Raw genomic sequence first — 23,532 nt, 5'->3', positions numbered from 1 at the left:
TAGGTAAATATCGTGGTCCTAAGATATTAATGGCTCTTCTGGTTTATTGAAGTGACCTTGTTGTTGTCCCCTCAGCAGGGGTTGTTTGAGGTTCGGGTCTCTTGCCCCGTTCTCTCTGCTGGGTCGCTGCCAGCACCTGAGTTGGCATCAGCCCAGAGCAAGGCCAGGGACGTTCTGCTGCAGTCATGGCTGTGACAGCCACAGATGCATCCCCCCCATCCAGGAGGAGCTGAAACCTTCCTCTATTTACAGGGTAAAGTGAGTCTTTGAGGAGGATTATCTGGAGCAAACTTCTCAATAGAACCCCAAGGGAATCGTTTGAATTCGACTTTTGCTTTGTTGACTATTCGATGGTACCCAACCTCTTCCCCTCTTAAAATAGATTAATGGATTTCCCACCAATCATTCCTTCTTTTTTATTTCCTTCCCAGTGGTTTTCAGCTCCTTTTGCAAGGGAGGATGGGGTAAAGGTTTGATTATTATTGTCTCGTCTGGCCTATTACACAAACAAGACAGATTGCTGCCAATAGGAGCCAGATTGGATCCCCACTATTTGCTCTCTTGATTTTTACATTCCTTTTTTTTGCTAAAAAAAGTCCATTTAAAAGAGGTGAAGCAGAAAAGCTTCTTTCAAAAATAATTACTCAGAGGCTTTCCAGCCATATGAAAAGGAACAAAATCTAAACCCCTAAACCTCCACCAGGGAAACAGAAACCCCACAGTAACAAACCTTACCTTGAAAAGCCAGAAAAGTGCAAACCAGAACATTCAGATCCAAATCCCATGGTTGCTTCTTCAAGATGGATGACATTCAAATTCCAGAGCTAATCTGGATTCTGCTCTTTTAGGATTGGTGAAGTCAGATCCAAACAGACTGGAGTTTGCTTTCTGATTTGGTCTGAGCTGCAGCTCCAGTATTTCCTTGAAAGGCAAGATATCAGGAGGGCTATTGATGCTGGGATCAATGTTGTGTTTGAGAGGACTGAGAGTCTTACAATAAACAGCAGGGATTGTTTGCCTGTTTTTGTAGGGCCTGAAATACTTTACCAGCTTGCAGGCTGAGTGCTGCTATTCCAGTCCCACACCTGCTGAAGAGACAAAGCTGGGCATCCTCCTGAGCTTGCACCCAAGGATGCTCTTTGGAAAGCTGGTTTAAAGCATGTGGACTTGATTTCTTTTGTCTGAGGATATGTATTTAAAGAGAAAACAACCGTAATTCTGTAGTGGTTTGATTCCTTCTTGAGAGATTTCTGGTACTTAAGAAATCACTTCTAAGGGAACAATTATTCCTAAAAATAATAATAGTGGGTTCTATGTGAAAAAGAGCTGGTACTTGACTAATTATGCCTTTTTTTCTGGGTTAGTAAGAAGAAGCTGGAAAGGGAAGAGCAGTATTTCACAACTCAGTTTTTGTAAATATTGCTGAGAAAGAGCTCACCAATAATATGAGACTCACTAAGCTGGGTTCAAACTTTTTGCCTGAGCAAAGGGAACAAATGCCTCAAGTGCAAAAGCAGGTTTAGTTCTTTGCTTTCCTAATCTGTTTTCTGACTCCAAACTTGTGTTTCTTTGCTTTGCTTTATTGCCCTCGAAATTAGCAACAATAAACAGACCAGTATAAATCACCTTTCACAGTCCCTCTCATAAAACCTCTCTGGGGAGTCATTACATGATCCTTTGTAGTCAAGCAAGCACCAAACAGCCTTGGTTCCATGGATGAACAGAAACCACAGAGTTAGTTAATGGTACTAAGCAAGGTTAATTAACAAAGTGATTAATTCAGTGAGACATCTCAAGTAAACATGAGAGTTTGAGTTTAATCTCTGGATGTTCATCCCCTGCTGAAGCTATTGTATTTTCATTGTAGCAGGGAAGAGAACAGAGTTGATGTTTCTGTCAAGAACGTGCTTGACTCAGCCAAAGGCATCACAGTTACAAGCTGTTCAGGTGTTTAAGATGTGCTGTCCATGCTGTAGCATTCAGAACTACTCTGTTTTCAGAGCTCAGATTTACAAAGAGTATGAAAAAGAAGTCCTAGAAAATTAGCTCAAGAGCCCTCTGTTTCCATCACTCTTATTGCATCACTGCAGTGAGGAATGCAAAAATTCAAATCAGCCCAAATGACTCCTCCTCAGGCAGATACCTGGTGAGCTCCAGCTGCCTGATTCCAGTTGACTGTGATTCCAGGAGACTCCCTCCTACCAGAAGCCCACTGTAAGTCCATAAAGCCCACCATGAACCCACCTGAGATTGTAAGTGCAGAGACACGGGCTGAGGTGCAGATGAGACATGGCAGAGGTTTCACTATGCCAAGGAACAGGTGGTTCTATTGACAACATCCAAAGAGACTGAAATTTAGCCAGAATAAGCCCTCAGTGGTTTAACTCCTCTCTCTCAGTAAGGTGGGTTACTGAAGAAGAAGGTGGGATCCTTTTCTCTACACACTTAATTCCCCCACTGATACTAGAGATGATGTGTTGAAGCAGATATTACTGTTTCAGTTGCTTAATTATTTGCCACTTTAGTGCCTGGACCTTTCAGATCTTTTATTGCATTAATGGCACATGAACTGCCCTCTGATGACATTTAAATCCCTTTAGGTGCTCACCTAAAGCCCACTGACCTTGGCCACAGCCCTCAGACCCACATCACCCAGAGACCAAACTCTCACTCTCTGAACATCCTCCCCTGCTGCAGCAATCACAGAGTTTTCTGAGAATAGCAAGCAATATTTCATGAAGATTTGCAAAATCACATCATTTGGGAGCAGAGTAAGAGCTGATTAACCATACCTTAGTAATGATGGGAAGGTTTTCATTTGTATAGAGAACGTTGGACAAAACTGACTGTTAACAATTGCCTCTAACTGAGGATTTATTACTCACTATTGGAGCCTTAAGACTCTTTAAATACAAATGTCTTTATATTTTAGCTCAGTCACAATTAATTCTTTTACTCTCCTTGAAGGGCAGCTTAGTAACAATTAAGTATCTTCCACCCCTGGAAGATAAACCAACTTATGAAATGCTGTGTCAGGGAGTCACAAACATGAGGTTGAACTGAATCTTGCTGTTGGGGGAATGAAAAGAAATCCTTATGTTCAGGGTTAAGAGTCCCCCTTTGGCTGTTTAAGAGACCTTCTATGGCAAAACTCATTAAACAGGTGATAACAGCTTTTCAAACCAGATTGGATTAAACATTAAAATTTCAAACCGTGTTGAGCTTCTGTTTCTGACAGAAGAAAACTAAGTGGAAGATGAACAGAAATGTTAAGAAACTTCTTATACCTGTGAGAGGGCTAGGATGGGAAAATTCCTTTCCCATTAGTAACCAGTCTGTGGTTCAGCTCCTCAGAAAGGGGCTCTTTTATCCCCCGTGGAGAGAGTGGGCAGAAATATCTCAGCATTGGAAGATCTACTCTTGAGGGAAGGGTTTTAATTGTCTTTGGCTGAACACTCCTCACTGTCTTTTGGACCAGGGAAATTATTTTCTTAGTGCCTTCACCTTTGCTGGCAGAGAATATAACACCTTCCTGCTGTTCTCCCAAGCACTCTGCATTATTGCAATGGGAATGAAATTTATAACATTGTGAGCCTCATAAAGTTGGGCAGGCTGCATCCCAGCCAGTTGCCATCATTCTTCCAGAAATAATACAATTTTAAATAAATGCAATCCCAAGTGTTCCCTTTAGTTATCACCACAGAACAATGCCTGGGAATGTTGCTGGCTGCAGCTGCCAGGAAGACTGATGGGGGCCCATTGAAAAGCCTGCTCACTTTCTTAAAATGCAAATACCTGCAGCCCATACCTGGAAAGAGCTAATGAGCAATTGCCCTTGGAAACACAGAAGACAGAAGACATTCCATCCTGTTCCTTTATATATTCACAGGCCTGACTTCTGGGTAATTCACCAGAGCCATAACTCACTATATGATTCATTAGATGTTAAAAAAAATGTTTGAAGTTGTCACAGAGAAGATGACAAATGTGCAAAGGAGATGTGCAGCTATGATGAATCTGCAGAAGATGAACAAAGACTTTGGTACTATTTAGAAAGTTCAGAAAATGCTTTCAAAATTCCCAAACCACAACACTCCAACCCGGGGATGCCCCAGTTTAGCAAAAGCTTTCATATACTGTTTGTCACAGCAAATGTATCTGTTTAATTCTCAAGTAAATGTTCTGTAGTAAATTGTCAGATCTTGTGACTAAAGACCAAAATAAAAGCAAAACTTCTGAATAACCATACTATACATCTTAGCTATTCTACTTAAAACGTGTCGCTTGACCAAGCAGGAAGAGTTTTTCTCACAGCTTCCAAGATTCAGAAAAACTTCAGTGTGTTATTAAACTACATTAAAAAAGAGAATAATCCTGCTCTAGTTCTGAGGAACCACACAATAAACTTTCAGACACTGCACAACAGTGGGAGATTCTCCAAAACACAGATTGTGTCACCTGAGAAGTCAGAGAAGTTGCTTTTTGAGGACTAAATCCCCAAGTCTGTGTGCAGTTTCTATGTAAAGCCACTGTAACACGTGTCCTGAAAGCTGAAATGTTCTGGGCTTCCAGTTCCTCAGCTGAAGAGTTTTCACTTCAGAAACTCCAGTGTTCTGATGGTCAAACTCCTTCTTCTAGTTTCTGGTTTGAATTGGCTCCCACTCAGACTGCCTGTGAGCTGTGTAGCACCAGCAATGCTGCAAAAGGAGTTGAAAGCTTAGCAAAGATGTGGGAGAGGGTGGAAAAATATTAAAAAATACATCCAAATTGATCCAAAGCCCAACGAATTTGGGTCACATTTAGGAATAAAATAAGTTTACTTAGTTCCATTCCTGATCACGTTAGTTGATTGAAAACCAAATGCTCCAGTTTGATATTTGTTACCATTTGCTACATTTTTATGAGAGATTTGGACTGAGATCAGATGATGATCAAAACAATGCTGTTATAATGATGGCCATCAACCTTCAGCTGTCTGTCTAGTCTGTGCTATGCTTTTGGGAAGTATACAAAATAATTATAAACTTACTTAAATTTTTATGTCAACTAACAAAGGTTCAAGTTATATTTCTGTGCTGTCTAGAAATGGAGACAAAATAGTTGTGGAACAAAGAAAATGTTCAAAGGAGTGAAGAGTTCTAAACCAGTACATCTCTTTCTTCTTACATGCACGTCATCACAGATATGTGTTTTTTTTCCAGGCAATGTTTCTGCAGAGCTAAAAGGCTTGTGGATTCTACTGAGGTCCACACCATGCCACGAGATTAAAGGAGATGAGGATATAAAGATAAAATACAGGAATGACTTATACGCTCCCTGAAAGCATTTTGTTTCATATCGTTGTAAAAAGCCTTTTGATTATGGAGAAAGGGTCTAATTTCACAAGCCTTTCATGTAAATAATTCAGCTCTAAGAAACCATGCCAGGCCACTTTCCTTTTGATGCCTTGCAGTGTGTGAGCAACAGCAACCTCAACAAAGCCAAACTTCTCGTGCTTTTGAAAGATGCTAACGACTCTCCAGGAATATTTATAACTTGCCAAACAGCCTGAGCCTGTTAACTCCGGGGGCACTGCTGAAGTTTTTAATTTCCCAATCAAGATTTGCACATTTCTGAGGAAGGAGCTCTGTGGCTCTCTCTACTGAGAGTTTGTCATTCCCTCCTTTGCTCCACAGTGGACACAAAAAGACTTCAGGTTTTCCAGCAGATAAGAGGTCAGCTGTCCCCATGACCCTGGGAGTGTGACTCCTATTTCAAAGCACCTTTGTTATTCCATGGATATGCTGGAATATTCTGCCTCCTGCACCAACTGCCAGAGGCACAGGAAGAATGGACAAGTAAATTCACTGATTCTCCTGGCTGTGCACACAGGTGCTGAGCTGGACACAGTACTGGGAATAAAGATGCCAGGGATTTAGTCCTCAGTCTCCCACGGAAAAGGCACAAGCCCTCTGGGAAGTTTTGACTGCATTTTTACACTGTCCAGAGCTAAAATGTTCAGGTTTTGATCAGCAACTGAATGCTTTGACACTGCTGTTTTCATGATAGATCTCACAGGGCTTTGGTCCCTCTCCTGCATGGCCCTTGGAAGGTTTATTTCTTCTCTTAGATGGTCTCCCTCTTGCTGGGAGGGTCCAACCCCATTTCTCTCACTCTGCTGCTGCATTTTGCTTGTAACTGATTCCAGTCTCCTGCCTGTTTTTTAGGGATTTGACTTCCCACCTTCCCTGCATTATCTCAAGCCCTTGTGTTTCTACCTGATGTAGAAACATTTGTGTGTTGGCATCCAGGCTGTTCATGAATATATGCAATGAACAGTTGTGGTTCTGGTGAGAGTCTGCACTTGGGTGACAGAATTTTCTTACTGGATATTCCTATTTGTGCCACTTGTTTGCTCGGGAAAGACCTTCGTTCTGTTCTCACAGCTGAATTTTTTTCCAGTGGAATCCTAATACAGGGATCTTTTGATTTGAAATTCTCAGAATTTGATTTTTTTTTTTTGCCCTGGTGCTGTGTAGTTTTGATTTCCATAAGTTTAACTTTAGTGATTGCAGTACTTAAAATTCCAGTGACTGTGTTAGCTCTCTTTGTTATATGTATATGAGAGGGAAACTCAGCACAATTTCATGCATAAAGAGACACAAGTACCAAATTTAAGAGTCTTTTTATTGATCTAAACATTGAGATGTACCTGCCTTAGAGAAATTATCTTCAGGCACGTTAACTCTGAGATGGGTGTGTGCTCAGAAGTGTAACAGATTATCACAACATAATATGGCCATTACAGAGAACTGTTCTAATGATCATGAATGTGACTACCTTGTAATAACAGGATATTCTCCACACTGCTCACAAAAATACTTATGAGCTGGTGTGTGACTTATGCTCACAATTTGCCTCACACACTGCAGTGAATCTGGACTGTGTTTTATAGGACTTGGCACAGAAAAGCTATTAAAGGAACAAGTAGAGGGCCCACAGGGGAAAGGATCTCTGTGCTCTGAGGAGAAAGGAAAAAGCCTTGCCTTGGTTTATGCAGCACACAGGTCTGATCCTTGTTGACTCTGGATAGTGTGTGAAGTTGTGCTCTTCAGGGCTCATCCCAACTGTGTGTGACTGGACAGGAGCATCTGGTCAAGGGAAAGGCTGGAGAACACAACTGGAGAGCCCGGAGTGAGAGCCCAGTTCAGGATGGTGCTGGAGCAGCACTGAACACTCCCCTGTGCTCGTGGTTTCCCACCATGTCCCTCCTGCCCTCTGGGGTAATTCTGGATTTCTGACACAATCAGGGAGCAATATCCCAGCTCAGGAACAGCTTGGCTGCTGAAGCAACTTTCCTGGGAGTGCTCGTGCAGGAGTATGAGTGTACAGACACTGATTTAAAGGCAATGAATTTGGGGGGAATCGCCTCGAGCCACTTATTTGACCATGAGGAGAGTAGATTAGAACATGTGCCTGAGGTGAACAAGAGGTGTAATGGTAATAATCCCCAGACCTTACTGAAGTAAGTAAACAATAATCAGAATTGTGAGATGAGCTAAAAGCTTCAGACAGTCTTTTGTTGCCCTGTGAGGTGAACTGTGTCCATCCTTCCTCTTACACTTTGTGGCAAAGGAAAGGTATGGTGTGTGTTCTGAGAGTTCCTGTGTGGGGGCAGAGGGGCAAAACACTGCCAAAAATGCCTGGAAATACCAATGATAAACCTGAAAGACAAAAATATTTAAGCAACGTGATTTTTACTTCTTTTTGGGATTTTGTGGGGTTTTTTTTCAACAGGGATTTCTAGATAATGCCAAAGCTGGTCTTTGCTTTGCTGATGACAGGCTGCCCAAAGAGAAGAGCAGGTTTTAAAACCCAGAGTGCTTGTTGTGGGGTATCTTGTGCCCTGGGCCCAGAGAAAAGGTCCTGCTCTCCCTGCTCTGGTGATCTCTTGGTTGAAATGATGCCAGTTATGAGGAGTTATGAGGAACTTGAGGGGTAGAAGTTTGAACTGAAGCAAGAATATCATTAGGTACTGTTAGATTATGGGGACCATACTGTGACATTTCAGTAAACATCCTCTTCAGTCCTCTAGTTCTTGAATCATCTGCACATAAGCCAATAGAACAGGTTTATCTCCTGACAGAGAATTTTGTAAAAACATTGTAGGGCACAAATACTTGGGGAGGGCAGATGAGAGGTCTTTTTGCAAACTGCCCTATTCATGATCCCGTGTTGTGCCCTGTATCCCAATAATGATGAGATGAAGTTTTCCTTTTTCCTCTTTAGGGAAATGAAATTTTTGTCTATGGATCCTGACAATGAAATCTACATTACAATGCATGGCCTTTCTGACCTTCTGCCTGCAGTATTCTGACTTTCCTTGTTCACAATAATGATTAAAAAAATCTCCTGAGCATACAGGATTTTTGGATGTTAAAGGATTTTCATAAGAGAAAAATCTTAAATTAAAATCTGAAGTTAAGCAGCGTATGAGGACAATTAAACACACAGGTCTCACTTCCCTACATCCTCCTGTTTGTTGTGTTGCTGCAGGTTTTGTTGCTTGTGATCAAAAGATGAACACAAAGTTCAGACAGACACAAATAGGTCACCCTCTCCTGCCTGGCAGTATCAGGATTGTGCAGCTGTAGTTGAGGTTTGCAAGATCTTTAACAAAAGTTCATTTCTCATTCAGAACACAGACAGATTTGTGTTGCTGAATCCTTTTCACATCCCCTCACCACACAAAAAAAGCATGTGCTAAATTGAGTTCAGCCCATAGCAACAGTTCCTCTGATAACCTTGGAATGCAGAATGCATGGACAGAGGACACTTTAAGTCTTTAGCAGGAATACTTATTAAATAAGCCCCTGCTTTTGTAATAAAAGCCCAATTTTAATAAAACACTCTCAGGCATTCTGTTTCAAGTAACTGCATTTATACAGCCAGGTGCTCCTCTTGCTTTTATCTCACCACTTCTAGCACAATCTCAATTTATGGTTTTAAATTTTTTGACTCTTGCCCATCTCTCTTTATAATTGGGTTTTTCTGTTTAACTCCATCTTTGCCACCATGAAATCCCAAAAATGCTGTTGCCACTGCTGTTCAGATGTTGCCATTTCAACTGTTTAATTACAATGTTCCTCAGACTTCATATCCTATTCTTTATCACTCTAATCCAGGTTTGATTCTGAGGAGAAGGAGCAGCAGGGATCCACAGACTTGAGGGGAGATTTCTCTCTTTTCTGGCTCTGAAATGTAGGGAGCTGTTTGTACTTTCCCTTCCTTTTCCTCAGCACTTGCACCACGCAGCAAAAATCAGACTATTGGTTTTTTGCTCAGGCTTTCTGAAAAATCCAGTGCAGTATTGTTGGATGTCTGCTGGGAGAATCCCAGCGTGGGCTTACACTCTTTGCTTTTGTGCAAGAACATGTGCCCTGCTCACCTTCTATGAATTTTTCTTTGTCTAACCAAGGTGATGAAGCAGCTCTACAACAGGAGATTAATGAGCATTAGGTGATATTTGTCTGTGTGTCCTCTCTGGGGCCACACTGCTTTACCCACAGGGTTGGCCTGCAAAAGAATCCAAGAGAAAAACAGATAAATGCCCTTTCAACAGATTATCATCTACTCTTACTGGATAGAATAATACAATGTAAGTAAAATAATGTATCACACAAAACTTCCATATGATAAAAGAAAGGATGAAAAATCCCATTAAAGTTGAGTGTACATGGAATATTTTTACAGACTTACCTGCATATAGTTTCATGGCATCATAGCTGCATATCTCTATCATTATCCTTAACAAAACTCTTCCATGTCCAATTACCAAAGCCACTTTACTCTTATTCCTTTTAATTTTACCCTGTGAATTATTCCTATCACTAAGTTTCATCCTTTCCCTCCCCCTGATGCAATTCCTTCCTAAGAAAACACATTCTCACAAGCAATAGAGCTTTCCTACGATCCTGCACCTTGATATGCTCTGAGCCATTCTTTAGGAAAGCTCTGCACACCTTTCCTTAGCAATCACTGCTGTCAGTTCGAAGTGAAGTTGGTGTTTCTTATCTAAATTACCTCCAAGTTCCACCTGGGCTTTGGGTGCTTGGAGCAGAGAAGTAGATCTTTAGCAGATGTAAATCAACATATTGATTTTAATTATGTGTGATGTCTTCTTATGCTGGCTGGTGATCCAGGCTGGAATAACAGGACCATAGATGCCTTGTGCATTTTAAGAAGGGAGGCACACCTTTCTCTCCCTGGAAGCATCCAGCTCTGCTGCTTTCCCCTTTTCCTTTAGCAGCAACATTGCACAAGGGTAAAGAGGATCTGCTGAATCTTATCCTGCTAAATCTGCTTTAACAGAAGAAGTGTTCTTGTGGTACAGAAGAGTTTCTCCCTGAATTAAGCTTTGCCTGGTTCAAGATGCAGTTGTTAGGTACCGAATCTGTACTGACACAGTGGTGGATTGGAACCTTTCAGATAAAGTGAAAGCCTCTCCTCTAACCAGTGTCTCTGGGATTTAACTTGGGCCTTTCTCTTTAAGCCTTGGTGAAAACATGATGACTTGATGAAGAACCACTTAATACTTCTCCCTTAATGTTAAAGAACCACTGTGGATTTGGACATGATTGAATAAAAGGCTGGTTCTAAATCCCTCCTCTGGCAGAAGACAAGTGTGCCTGTATATTTTATGGGATTTATGTGCTAATTAGACACTTCTTCTCATTAGAACTGTGTTCTCCAGAAAGGAGTCAAAAGTTTCCTCGATTTCTGTGCAAAATACACCTGATTCAATTGTAAAATCTGATGTTACACTCAAAAACACACAAGGTACCAGCATGTAAGTTAAAAACTACTGACTAACAAAAAATGTGTGCGATTCTTCATCTGAGAATCCAAAAAAAAGGGAAAATACAACAAAATAATATAAAGTATGGCCACCACAACATACCAGAAAAAGGACATTCAATACAGCAACATAAGTGACATCAAAATTCATCAATTGAAATAGAACATTGTTTGGGGTTAGAGATGACAATTACAAACAACTTCAAGTCTCAACTGAAACCAAAACAATAAACCAAATGTAAATAAACCTTTTTTTCTCCAAACACAGCTCACAGGCAGAATGCCTACAAGGAAAGAGAGCTTTGCTCACCTCCCATGCAAAGAAGAGTTGAATTATCAGTGACTCAAGTCAGTTCCTAAAGTAGTTTGTACCCCCTGGGTTACAGCAGTGACTGAAAGGTGATGAGAACAGTGAGAAGAGGGAGGGCTCAGACTGGCACCTCTCTGGGATGAAGTGAAAGCTGTGTTCCTGTTCTCTCCAGTCAATGCCTGCCATGGAATTGTGTACCCATATACTGGGATCAAACTCTGAGCCTAATTGTTATAGACTAGAGACTGAACAATGAGTTAAACTCTGCAATCCAGCCTGATTATGTGCAAACTCACTGTGACAGAGTCTTAATTTGAAATGTATAATTAAAGGTCATAGCAGCATTTCCTAGTTTCAGAGATTGATTTTTTTTTCACCCTAACTCAGTTATTCAGATAGATTTTAAGGAAACTTTTATCCAGGAGAATAATCACATGGTTTTTAAAACTGCTTTTCATATTCATATTTAGTGAGCAATATTGACTGAAAAGAGTATAGACAATGACTTCAGGGAGGCTATTTTCATGAGTAAGATTGCACCCTGTAAATATGAATTCCAGAATTAGGCCTGACTGGCAATTTTTGTAAAGGCACAGCCCTGCCCATTATGATGCTCAGCACTTGCTCTGACCCACCTTTATTAAATTTATCATAGGTAGCTGCATCCCAGCAATTACTGCTGGGACTGAAGAGAGGAGCTGGTGAATTTGGAAGTTAGGAACTGTGTTGAGGCAGGTTTTGATTTCCCAGGGCAGCTTTACCATTCCAGGAGTCAACACTGGGAATGCTGCCCAGCTGGAGGGATGTGGGAGGTCCCTGCTGAGCACGGGGTGAACACACAGTTGTGTGCTGGGTGTAAGGAATGTGGGGGTGCTGAGGGAAAGAAACTCACAGGATACTTTGAGGGGAAAATTCCTGTTCCTTGCACGTGATGTCAAGAACTCCAAACCACGAAACTGGGCTTCTGGTGCAACAAGCAGTGGTTATGTGGATCCTGCTTCTTAAGCCAGAATTTTCCGTGAAAGAATTAATCGTTGCCCACCTTTGCAATCTTTGGACAAAGCTGAAGTGAACTACACAGCTGCAGTTCCTTGACAAAATTGTTCCCCTCACATTACAGACCAACACAGCTTTCCACTTTCTTCCTGTGGGATGAGACATGAGGAAAATGTACCCTAAGCAAGGACTCCAGTGGGAGACAAAGGTCTACAGTAACAGGGAATGAATGCAGCCTTCTGGAAAAAAAAAGGCCAAAACAAACCAAAAAAGCCCTGTATATAAGCTCATGAAAGTGGAAGAGAAAAATAAATGCTGTCTGGGGTTTGCCAATCAAGAAAAAAAACCAGGCTGGCAGGTTTTCTGCTGCTTATCTGAGCCCTGAGCAGTCAGACCATCCACTCTTCAGGAGGAAGGTTTCTCTGAAGGTCTTTATTGAATTTCTGAGCCTGAATTGCCTGAGATTTTAGCTGTGCAGCAGAATTTGGGAGAAGGAAGTCACTAATGGTTGGGCTGAGATACTGTATCACACTTCTCTGATATTCCACCTTAGCAAAATGTTTGCAAAGGAAAAAGGCAACTCATTCTCCCTCCTGCTAAGGAGCCAAGTTGCTACAAAGATGGAAGATGCTTATTTCTCCTGAGCTTCTTTTACTGCTGTGCTTCTCTTAAATACCCTGCCATGGCTGGGGAGAAAAACCTTTAGAGAAAAAGGAAAAAAAAAAAGGGAAAAGAAAAAAAAACAGGGAAAGAAAAAATATGCAAGAGAAAAATACCAAAGTTGCCTCCAAGTTTACCCACAAGGTCATAACTATGTTTAAGTGCTTTGCTGAAATAACTTGTGCTATTAGAGCTCTGGCAAGGGCTGTCTCATATTTTATGTATGAATTCTGAAACCCCTGGTTGATGTTATAATATAAACACTAGTAATTATTTTTAATATTATGGCTGAAGATAGCAGTCAGCTACTGGATCCCATTGCTCTAAAAGACCCAGGCTGTGAGGCTGCCCTTGTCCTGAAAAGTTTACAGTCTAATTACTAGTTGGAAGCAGTGTGAGGATCAACAGTCACACATCTACAGACACATATATTTTTCTCCTCAGTTCCCCAAAGAAATGCACAAAAACAAATCTGTACTTCATCTAAAGCTACATTTAAAGAAAATTAGATGTCATAAATAAAGCTGAGTCTGAGGGGAGAAAAACAGACAAGGAAGATTTCCCAAGTTGGAAATGTAGAGGGTCAGGAAGAAATACACTCGAAAAGCTGTTCTTTTATTAGGCAGGACCTGTTCACACAAATTAGACAATAATCAATGAGAGTCAAATAAGTAGTTTCTTGTAAATTTACATCTTTAGCAAAGATAGACTTAGCAAATTAACATCAAAGTCCCAAAAGAGTCATGTGGACAGATGCTGGGAAATTTGGTATCTTCCAGAACAATGATCTTATGATCAAGGCTGTGAAATGACAGAAAAATGTTACTTAATACAATCAGTTCAGAATAAACATGAAAGAGCCTTTAATGATGGTATAAGATAAAAATCTCTGTGTTGTTTCAATTTCATAAAAAAAAGATTAAGACATTTTAATAATGAAGTGCTGTAAAACCAATGCAGAACGTGTTTCATGGAAAAGGTCAAAAAGACACTCTGCCAACTTTAGGGTTTGCCAAAGCTGTGGTTGGGTCTTGAAATCTTCATGACAAACTGTATTGCAACCTTAAATATAGAGAGCTCTATAATTAGAAGAAAGCAGCAGTTTTAGTGCTTTGTTAAAGTGTTGTCAGAGCAGACTGTTTGCCCAGGTTGTGCAAGGAATCCCAATCAAAGCAAACCCACCTTGGAGCTTCCATTTCAGGTGCAATTCTCCCATGGCTCTGTGGCTCCTCTTCCTCTGCTTCTCTCCAGCACAGCCTGTCCCACTTGTGTTCTCTCCTACAGAGCACATAAAAATAAAATGCAGGATAAAATAGGATTTTCCTGCAGTAACTTGCTTTTACAGCAACAACAGGAGCAGTTAAATGCCAAGCAGCAAGGTCTTGGCTCTGATTATAGGGGAGAACTTCACCACCACTGTCTGTAAGTCTTAGGTGTATATATAATGAATATAAACAACTTGATATATTGGATTGCAGGTAGAAAATATCACAAGAGCATTTCAGATCCTCCAGAAAACTATGACCAAGCCTTGATCCTGTTGCTTTGACTCAACCCTGTGCCATTGTAAAGTTTGGCTCAGGATTTGGGAGCAGACTGTCAGGATTTTGGGTATACACCCAGAAAACAGCAAAGATGGTCTAAAAGTTCCTGCTGTGTGTCTTGGTGACCAATAAACGATGCAAGAGGTGAGGAAGATGTGACCTCCTTTTGTTTATGGAACTCTACAGGTATTTATTTGTTTGTGGTTCACCAGGAAAATCCACAGGAATTGCTGTTGTATCCATCCTGCATTAATATTCAGGATCTTCACTCATAATCCATTGCTAAGCAACACTTAACAAAATTGATCTTGCATTAAGCAAGCTTTGGAGCTGGAATAATGCATTATTTCCTCTTTCTACTTAAAATCAGAGGAAACCTTTAGTTGCTTTTTAATGTCACAATATTAAAACTTTATATTTGAAATGCAGATTTTAATCGCTGGGAAAGTCCATTTGGATTAAGGATTGGATGCAAATCAGTGCTCTTTAATGCTGAGAGTAAATAAATTGTGAAGAAAATTATTCAACCCTTAAAGAATGCAGAAAAACTTGAAAATGGAAAGGAAAGTAATCCAGAGCAGCCATATCCCATTTTGCATTCAAATACTTTGAGGGCAATACCTTGTCAGTAAGTGTGTGTATATCTTAAGCATCTCTGTCACTGCTTATTTATATTCTGTATTAAGATCACACAACTGTGTGCATTTATATGCTGAGTAGAGGAGTTTCTGATTCCTGGACACGAATTTTATGTACATAGGAAATAACCTTGGCTCTCTGGAGTTTTCTGAAGGGCTGCTGAGGACAGAATTCCATGCCTTGAAGTTGCTAAAAACTACCTGTGCTGCCTACCAGCCCATTTCTCTGGCACTGCAGGATGGCTCCCTGGAGTAGATTCCCCAGTGCCTTAATCATCCTCTTCTTAAGAATCTCCAGCAGTGTCTCCTGTGGGAGTTCCCTGCACAGCCTTTTAGTGCCAGACCCTTCTTATTTGTACCCATCCTATATTTATTAGACCAGAGTCCTTCCTGCCTCTGTCATTCCCAAGCCCCTGCTACACCAGTGCAAAAGAGAGTGCAAGAAGTGATTTTCCCATGATTACAGGTGTTGGGATAAATATGGATGCTTCCACTTTCATGGAATTATTGGATATCTTAAAATTCTGAAAATTTGGCCCTAGAGAATATGGATTGGTTCATTTTAATTATCTAACGCTTCATTCAATAAGACTGTTTTTTAAACTAAATCTGAAATATAATTTTAATTCAGAATTCTAACAGGATCCACACAAGGTGTTAATTTGTTGACATCTCTTATGGTTTATGTTTGCTTGTGCTCTGTTAGTCTCCATCAAAGTATCCATGTTGTAGCACCTGTGACTGATGTGGGAAACTTTAATCAAAGGCTCTTCCAAGAATCTGTACTTTGCATTTAGGAAGTGTATGAGTTGTTTAAATGAGTAGAGAATATAAATTATGCATCATTTTCCCAAGGGGCTTTTTTGGTAAAATTATCCAAACCACTCCATGTTCTTGTCTTGAGGTTGGATTTTTTTCCTATTTGTCTTCATCAGTGTAAACTTTATACTGTTACTTAAAGGGGGGGGCTGTAGTTTTCCTATCCAGTTGAGTAAAATTCATTACTCAATGCTTTCCCATATGATGTTAAATAACATTTTCCTCTTGCTGAACGGAGCTTCATGTGCTTCCCTGTCACTACACAGGCATAAACCAGGATGGAAACATCTGCTCTTAATTACACACTCCTTGGATTTTGCAGGGAGCACAACAGTTTGCATTTACCCCTAGTAAAGAAAAGGGAATTTATCACAGTAAGCCAGCAAGAGTCAGGTGTGGGTGCTCTTATATCCTTCTTTCTGGGATTCAGGGACTGAGAAGCCTTGAGTGAGAGCTGGGGGATAAATCTGGGATCCAAGCCATGCTGCTGTTTTCCACCTCTTTCGTGTCTCTCCTGACTGCAGCTTTAGTTTTTGAACATCCAACAGGTTTTCCATCTTCTGTTGAATAAAATGTCAGCAAGTGATTAAACTGGTTTAATTTATTTTAATTGTGTTTTACTTTAATGTGAAGCCTGGAAACAAGTCTCATCAGTCTGGGCAGGTTCTTTATTCTTTTGACACTTTCTCCCAACAACCCTTTGGAGTATGAATGATGAGAAATATTGGTCAGGAGTCTGTAGCCATAATTCAAATTAATGGCTTAAAACCACACATTCTAAGCAACCTATTGAGCTTGCCAATATTTACATATCATGAAAAATAAATTGAGACATAGGATTGTCTATTTAATTGTAGTATCTTGCAAAAAAGCTGCTGAGGGGGACAGAGAATAATGTAATTATTATATAGTTGTTTCTAGATAATGTTGTTAAATCCTCCTGAGCAGAGGACAGGCAATTTTTTTCTGTGGCATCAGTGTGCTGGTGATTGTCTCCTAATGTGCTCTTTCAGTGTGGTCTCTCTGGCTGGCTTAGATGACAATATTTAATAGCACATGTTTCATTTGAGTCCAAACTTCAGACCTTTTCTTAGACTTTTTAATGTCTAAAGTCACCTTTGTGTATCTCTTCACACATTTTTCCATGAAGCCTTGGGGAGTCACTATCTTCACCTCTTTAACAATTTAATAATCCCATTTTTAAAAGTGTATGGGCCAGGAATATGCAGAACTGACTTTTGGTAACAGTATTAATTTCTTTCTTTAGGGAGATTTCAGCTGCACGTTTGGAACTTGCAGTTTTGACTTCATCTGCATTTCAAAAAACAAATTATTTTCCCAGATATGCAAATACTGACAAGCTCAACAGGCTTGTAGCAGATCTGAAGCAATGGCCAAACTTTTGTCAGGTATTTTCAGTGTCCCAAAGCCTGAAGCTGCCTCTGAAAATCAGGTATTCCCAACCCCGGTGCCAAACCTGGGACATCAGGTCCTCAATCCTCAAATTTCTTCCAGCTCCCCTGGGTCCAAGAAGACATTGATGCCAATCCTACCTGCACATTTTTACCTCTTCCAGCTCTTGCCACACCTAAAAGCCCCTCTTCCCTCCCTTCCCAAACTCTTCATCTGAAGCAAACTGACTTCAAGGCATTCAGTGATTGTGTAAAATAGCATTTGGTTTTCCATAAAGGGCTGAGTTATTGGCAGAGGGGATTGTCAGCTTCCCTAGAGAGCTTAAGCTTCATGCCTAAAATGTAGCAGCAGGCAGAAAGAAAATTGTTTCTCTCCATTATCCAAGAGTGTTGCATTCCAGCACATGCTTAACGTTATCCCCCACAGGGAAGCACCGAAGCCACGAAGCCTGAGGAGGGTTTGTGAGTGTGCAAACCATGATGGCTCAGCTGTGGCTCATCTTTATTGTCCTCATCTACACACATCAATACTCCTATTTTATTTTCTTTAATGAAAAGAGGGTTTAGGGAGAGCCAGGAGTTTGTTTGGTGCAATAAATCCCCAGTTCTAGTTGTTCTCACATGACTCAGCAGGTTCAAATCTGATGCTGACCACACTTGGCTCGTGCCAAGCCTGGCCTTGAGCTGCTGGGTACTCTGGCACTCTTTGTCCACCAGGCAACACTTCTTCCAGATTTACCTGGAATCTCCAGGAAATCTGGGCTTTTGTAGGGAATTTAGGATGTGTTTATATGAGCAAGAGAAAAAGGGGAAGGGAAGAGTGAAGTAAATGTAAGGAGAAAAGGAAGAATGAAAGAAATGGTCATGAGCTCAAAATATGGAGACTGCATAACGTTGTGTTAAAGAGAAAAGAAAAGTAGTGGCAAAAATGGGTAAATTTGGAAAAGTTTAAAAAGAAGAAAGGTATAACATGGGGAAAAATGCAAGCACATTTGAGTCTTCTTTAACATCTACATGAATGCAAATTTAATGTATGTAGTTCAGCCATTAATGATGCTCCACCTCCCAGGGAAATTTAATTTTTGAAATCTGTCTGTTAATATAAGCGATGTTATTTGTTATCTTTCGGTGCTGAGGTGCTTTGCAGATGTTCAAAACAGGCTCTCACTGTGATAAATATTGAACAAACCTATTTTATATTCCACGTGTTAATCTCCAGATCTCTGGTTCTGTTCAGATATTACAGAGAGGGCTTAAAGCAACCCTCTAAGACAGCTTGACAGAGGCAGATTTTGGGATAATATTTTCCAGGTTGAAGAGAGCTACAAAACTGCATCCCAGTCTGAGGACAAATTTAATTCTGATGACCTTTTCCATGTGAAGATGAAGGCTGCACTGACAGAGTTAACTCTGGCATTAAATGGTGAAAGCTCTTCACTGCAATATTTATGTTAACTGGTTTTTGTGATGCAATTCCTAGTAAAAGTTCCAGCAGTAATAAAAGCCACTATAAAATATGGTTGCCATTTTACAAGATACTTTTTGAAATACTATAAAATTACTTTTGTCATGATCACCATACCCACTAGAAAGATTAAAAAACTGAAACCGTTTGTCAAATATGCAGGGATTATCTTCCCATTAAACACTTAGTCTTTAAATTGATGGATGTTGGGATGTGACCCAACCAGATTGATTCAGGGGAGTAAAGTGATTTTTTGCTGTGAGTCTGCAGGTCCTGAGGACAGGAATCACAGGGCCTGGCTTTTACCTCTGGAGTCAATAACATCCTTCACAAAACAACCCACAGTGGCTGGGACAGACTTCTTCTCTAAGACACCATTCAGGACATTTCTTTTTCTTTAGGACAGAGGAAATTGAGGATTAGCCTCAGAAGGCAAAAGTTAATCATTGTGAATACCTGCCTCAATCTTATCTTTCAGTTTAAATATAACATTTTTATTTGATTATGCATTTTATGTGAACACAAGTCTTTTCAATTTTAAATGTATTTTTGTCTTTTCAGTTCTAGACACATGTGGGCAAGACAGCTTTGCAAGGTGAGAAAGGCTCCATCTGGAAATCCACCTCCAACTTCTGTATGTGATAAATAATTTTTTTGGTGTTTTTTATTTTATTTTGTTTATTTTTTTTTTACTGCTTTTTTGCTTGAATTGTTTTGTTTCTTGTACTTTCTACCACAAACTGTGTTCAGCTTTTACTTTGCCCAGGACTTGCCAGTATTTCACCTGGCTTTAATCTGAGATCTTATAAGTAATACACACTAGCAAAGAGATTGAAGAACATGAGGTAGGATCTTTCCAGGTCAAGGGATGTTTTCTCTTTTGCTGAAATCTCTGACACGGGGATTCAGAAGGACAAGAACATGGGGGCATCAACTGCAATGTCTCCAGAGTAGTTGGGGACACTTTGCCTGCCAGAAATCCCTAATTTTCCTGCCAATAGTTGCAGCACTTCTGGTGGCAAACATTTAGGAAAGTCTTCCTAAAATCCAGTCACTGTTGCTATGACTGAAATATGACTGTCTTATGGAGCAGAGACCAGGAGCAGAGGCAAGGAAAGAAGTCAAATCAGAACCTGCATTTGCAGTATTTTTAAAGAAGGAGAATTATGGTCTGCTGTAAAATGAACAAATGTCTCAGGAACTTCGTATAAGCTACCAATCACTTATTGCACAGGTTAAACAAGTTTTTTTTTCTGCACAGTTGCCCAGCAGAGCTAACAAAGCTGAATCTGCAGTTCTGGGGCTCACAGGAGGAAATAAAACCCCTGTCTATTAAAAGGATACGACAGTATATGGAAGATACAAAGGGTTGTTAAATAAAGGCCTGTCCTGCTGCATGCACCTTTTTAGTGATATATTTTTAAATTACAAGAACTGAATTTTCCTAACCCAGTAGCAAAGGACTCTGGGACACAGTAAAGGACAGAAATGCACTTCAAACATTTGTTACTGTAAAGATTTCCTCTCCTTGGTGAATGTTTAAAAGAAGATGAAGTCAGTGGAATTGTGGCTCACAAGAGGAGGGGGAAAACCATCAATAACAGTCCACAGAAGATTTTTCAAGGCATTGCTACAAAGGCTGCATCCACTGCCTCAAGAACTATGGAAGCAATCAGGAAAGTGAAAAAGTGAGTCTTGCTGCCAGGTATAAACGGGGGAAGAAAATTCCTGCACACAATAAGGTTTATATAGTGTTGCTGTGGACTTTACTGGTGGCTCTGGTGTGGGACCAGCTGAGGGTGGCTTTAAGGAAAGCAGGAGTGCCTGACTTGGCTATTCCAGTCAGCCTTGGGTTGGTCTAGGGGGGAGTTAATGTGCTTTTGTTGCCTGCAACACTGGTGCTGAAGGCTTTCTCTGTCAACTGAGAGTCCCAAAGTGCCCTATTAAGACAACTCTAACATTCCTCTGCAGGGGGAATTTAGTCAGAGATAAGATCTGCCAAGATCTGCCCCTCGATTCCTGTGAGTGTGAAATGGTTTCTGCACCACGAGGCTCTGCTTCCAGAACCAACCTGGCCAGGCTGTGGTGTGGAGAAGTTGGCAGGGCATGGTTGTTAACACAGCTCCTGATCAAAAGATTTATACAGTTGAATTATCAAATAAAACCCTAAATCAGTGCTCTGGCACAGCTGCAATAACAAAACAAAACAAAACAAAAGGTTTTTAACTTATCAGTAGTTTTTCTAACATGGAACAAAGGAGTTTTTTACGTTCAAAATATCAAATGCTTGAGTCATCCACAACAGAGAGATCTGTAATATTGTATTTTTGGATCAGAATTAGAGGCAATTATAACAGTGTCCAGAGACAAAAACCAGCAGACAAGGGTGTTTCAATTCTAGTCAGGGATGATAAACAGTGTGGAGGTGAAATGCTGCAGCTGCTGAGTGATAGAGATTGCTATCAGGATTAAACAGGAAGGCTGTGTTTTACTGGATCAAGAAAGATTAGCCATGTGTTGAATATGGGATTATGAAGTAATTAAATAAATGAAGACACATTTCTGACACAAATTCTACAAGTAGGAATGCAATTACTCACTTTGTATACAATGTTGCTGTAATTTATCTTTCAGGTCTTTGACTGACAAGCAGAGCAGCCTGTTTTATACTCAGGGAAGGCAACCATGCTGAAGACACCAAAGGACTGAGTTTGCTGTGCTAACAAGTGTGTTTTACAGGGGTGAACTAACTGCTCCTATAAATATATAATGAGCAGAACTCCTGCAAGTTTTGGTGGAAACTTCTGCTGCTTTTTTAGCAGCCAAGCCTGGGAATTCATGAGTTGAAGAACTGGTCAAGGGAGGATTAAGTTGGTCTGACCTCCACTGGGATGGAGAAAGTAGTAATTAGTGCAACTATGCAAAACTGTCATGGTGCATAAATGTCCTCCAATATTCAGCAGGGAACGTGGTTTGTGTGTGATGGTGCTGAAATGCAGAGATATGTGGGGTGAAACATGAGTCAAATGGAACTGTGTGTAGCTGAATGGCCATAGATTTCTATAAACTCACTGGGAAGCCTCTTAGCCAGAAGCTTTAAAATGGTGCAAGGGCTTTAATGCCTGTGCAGAAGAGACAAATTCTCTATTGCTAAAGCCTTGCAGAAAAGGCCCATGCAGAATAAACTGCACAGTTAAGCTAAGTAAGAAAGGAGAAAGCTTGTGTTGACCCTGACAGTTGGAAGTCATATAAACCTTATCTCCCACTGAAATTATCAGATTATAGGATGGTCTGAGCAAAACAGAGAGAGATTTGAGAAGAATATGTACCCTGGACCACCAGCAGCACAGTGGTACAGTCCAGCACAGGAGGGAGGGTAGAACAAGATGAGGATTTACATCCAAATCTGCAGGGCTTTGGTTTGGATTTCTTCTATTTGTTGCTTTTATTGGGTTATATTTTGCCCTCCTGCAGCCACACAGTTTTCATTAGATTCTATGTGCACCAAGGGGAGGATGCAGTGTGGGGTACTTACATGCATATGTTTGTTCTCTGCTGCTAAAATTAATAAAACCTCCCTGTTTTTTTTGTTTTGGTTTGGTTTGTTTTTTTTTTCAATCCCAGAGGCTTTTATTGTGGTTACATGACATTTGGGAATGATATTTAAAAGCAGATATAGGAATAAATCTGTAAACTGAGTTCAGTGCTCAGATGTAGCAGTAAAAAATGAATAAACATGACCCCTTTCTGTGTTACTAAAGAAATGCCTAATGTGTCTGGCTGGAAATGTGGAATTAACCTTGTTGACAGTTTTCTTGGAGAGAAAAGGCAGTATTTACATGACAGTTTAATGAACCGTATTTGAAAAATGTCATATGGAACAGTAGTCACAGCTGTATTTAAAATGACCAGCAAAAGTACACATCCTCATTTTTGGGCATCAGCTCAAATAGCAGGGGATGAGTTTTCTCTTCCATCAGGTACAGAGAACGAGACCCTCAATGAGAGCCCTCTCTGCATGTTTTAAAAATTAATTGTGGGTGTGAAATGACCTTCTTTCCTAACCCTTGAGACGCTCAGAAGTACAAGGAAGAAGAATGCCTTCCTCACAATATTTGGGGATGGGCAGAGTAGGCGCCCCCAAACCCAACCCCTCCCTCCCACCTGCTCTGTTGTCAGTGGAGAACTTTCTTTTTTCTTGCTGAAGACTCCTTTCTTCAGCCTTTCTCCTCCTTTCACCCACATTCCCACACCAGAATGTAACTCCCCCAATGTGTTTCCTTCCCATTTTTGACAATGGCAGCTGGTTTTCCCCTGTGCAGTGCCCAGTGTCATTCTCTGGTGTGGGTCCAGAACCTCTTCATGGCGTGGGATGTGCTGACCCAGGGAGGGGAATTTCTTCCCTAAAGAAACCTGGGATGATCTCCAGGCCTTGGAAATGTCGTTGCTTCTGTAAATCGTAAAATGATTGACTCAAGACAGTCATACCCTACCAAGGGCTTGTAAAAGCTGGGGTTTGATGGGGGATTTATGTTTTTAAGGCCACTTCTTTGTCTCTTCAGACTGCGGTGGTAGTGAAGACTTCACTGATGATCTCTCTCAAGAGGCTGTCCCCAGATATCCTCACAGACACCATCCCAAGGCAAACTCACAGACTTCCTCCCCAGGATTCCTCACAGATGTTCTCACCAGGATTCCTCAAAGACCTTCTGTCCAGGTACCATCACAGACATCCTTCTCAGGTTTTACAGAATCACAGGATAGTTGTGGTTGGAAGGGATTTCTGGAGATCATCCAGTCCAACCCCACTGCCAAGGCAGGGTCACATGGAGCAGGTGACACAGGATCACAT

At 40.7% G+C, this 23,532-nt stretch overlaps 1 long non-coding RNA gene across 1 annotated transcript in view; it reads left to right on the top strand.

The window, feature by feature from the left end:
- LOC127473945 (uncharacterized) overlaps nt 1–22,324 on the top strand; it is an 83,425-nt gene extending 61,101 nt beyond the window's left edge. Inside the window, exons 2-4 of the long non-coding RNA XR_007905634.1 lie at nt 19,242–19,314; nt 19,942–20,368; nt 21,315–22,324. This is a non-coding gene — a long non-coding RNA (uncharacterized LOC127473945). The remainder of the gene's footprint in view (nt 1–19,241; nt 19,315–19,941; nt 20,369–21,314) is intronic.
- Nucleotides 22,325–23,532: the final 1,208 nt, after the last annotated feature.

The sequence above is a fragment of the Manacus candei genome, unplaced genomic scaffold, assembly GCF_025592945.1.
Source record: "Manacus candei isolate 608988 ecotype Guabito, Panama unplaced genomic scaffold, ASM2559294v1 h1tg000037l, whole genome shotgun sequence".
Taxonomy (NCBI): domain Eukaryota; kingdom Metazoa; phylum Chordata; class Aves; order Passeriformes; family Pipridae; genus Manacus; species Manacus candei.
The sequence above is the reverse complement of the archived record's forward strand: the minus strand, read 5'-3'. Positions and strand labels throughout refer to the sequence as shown.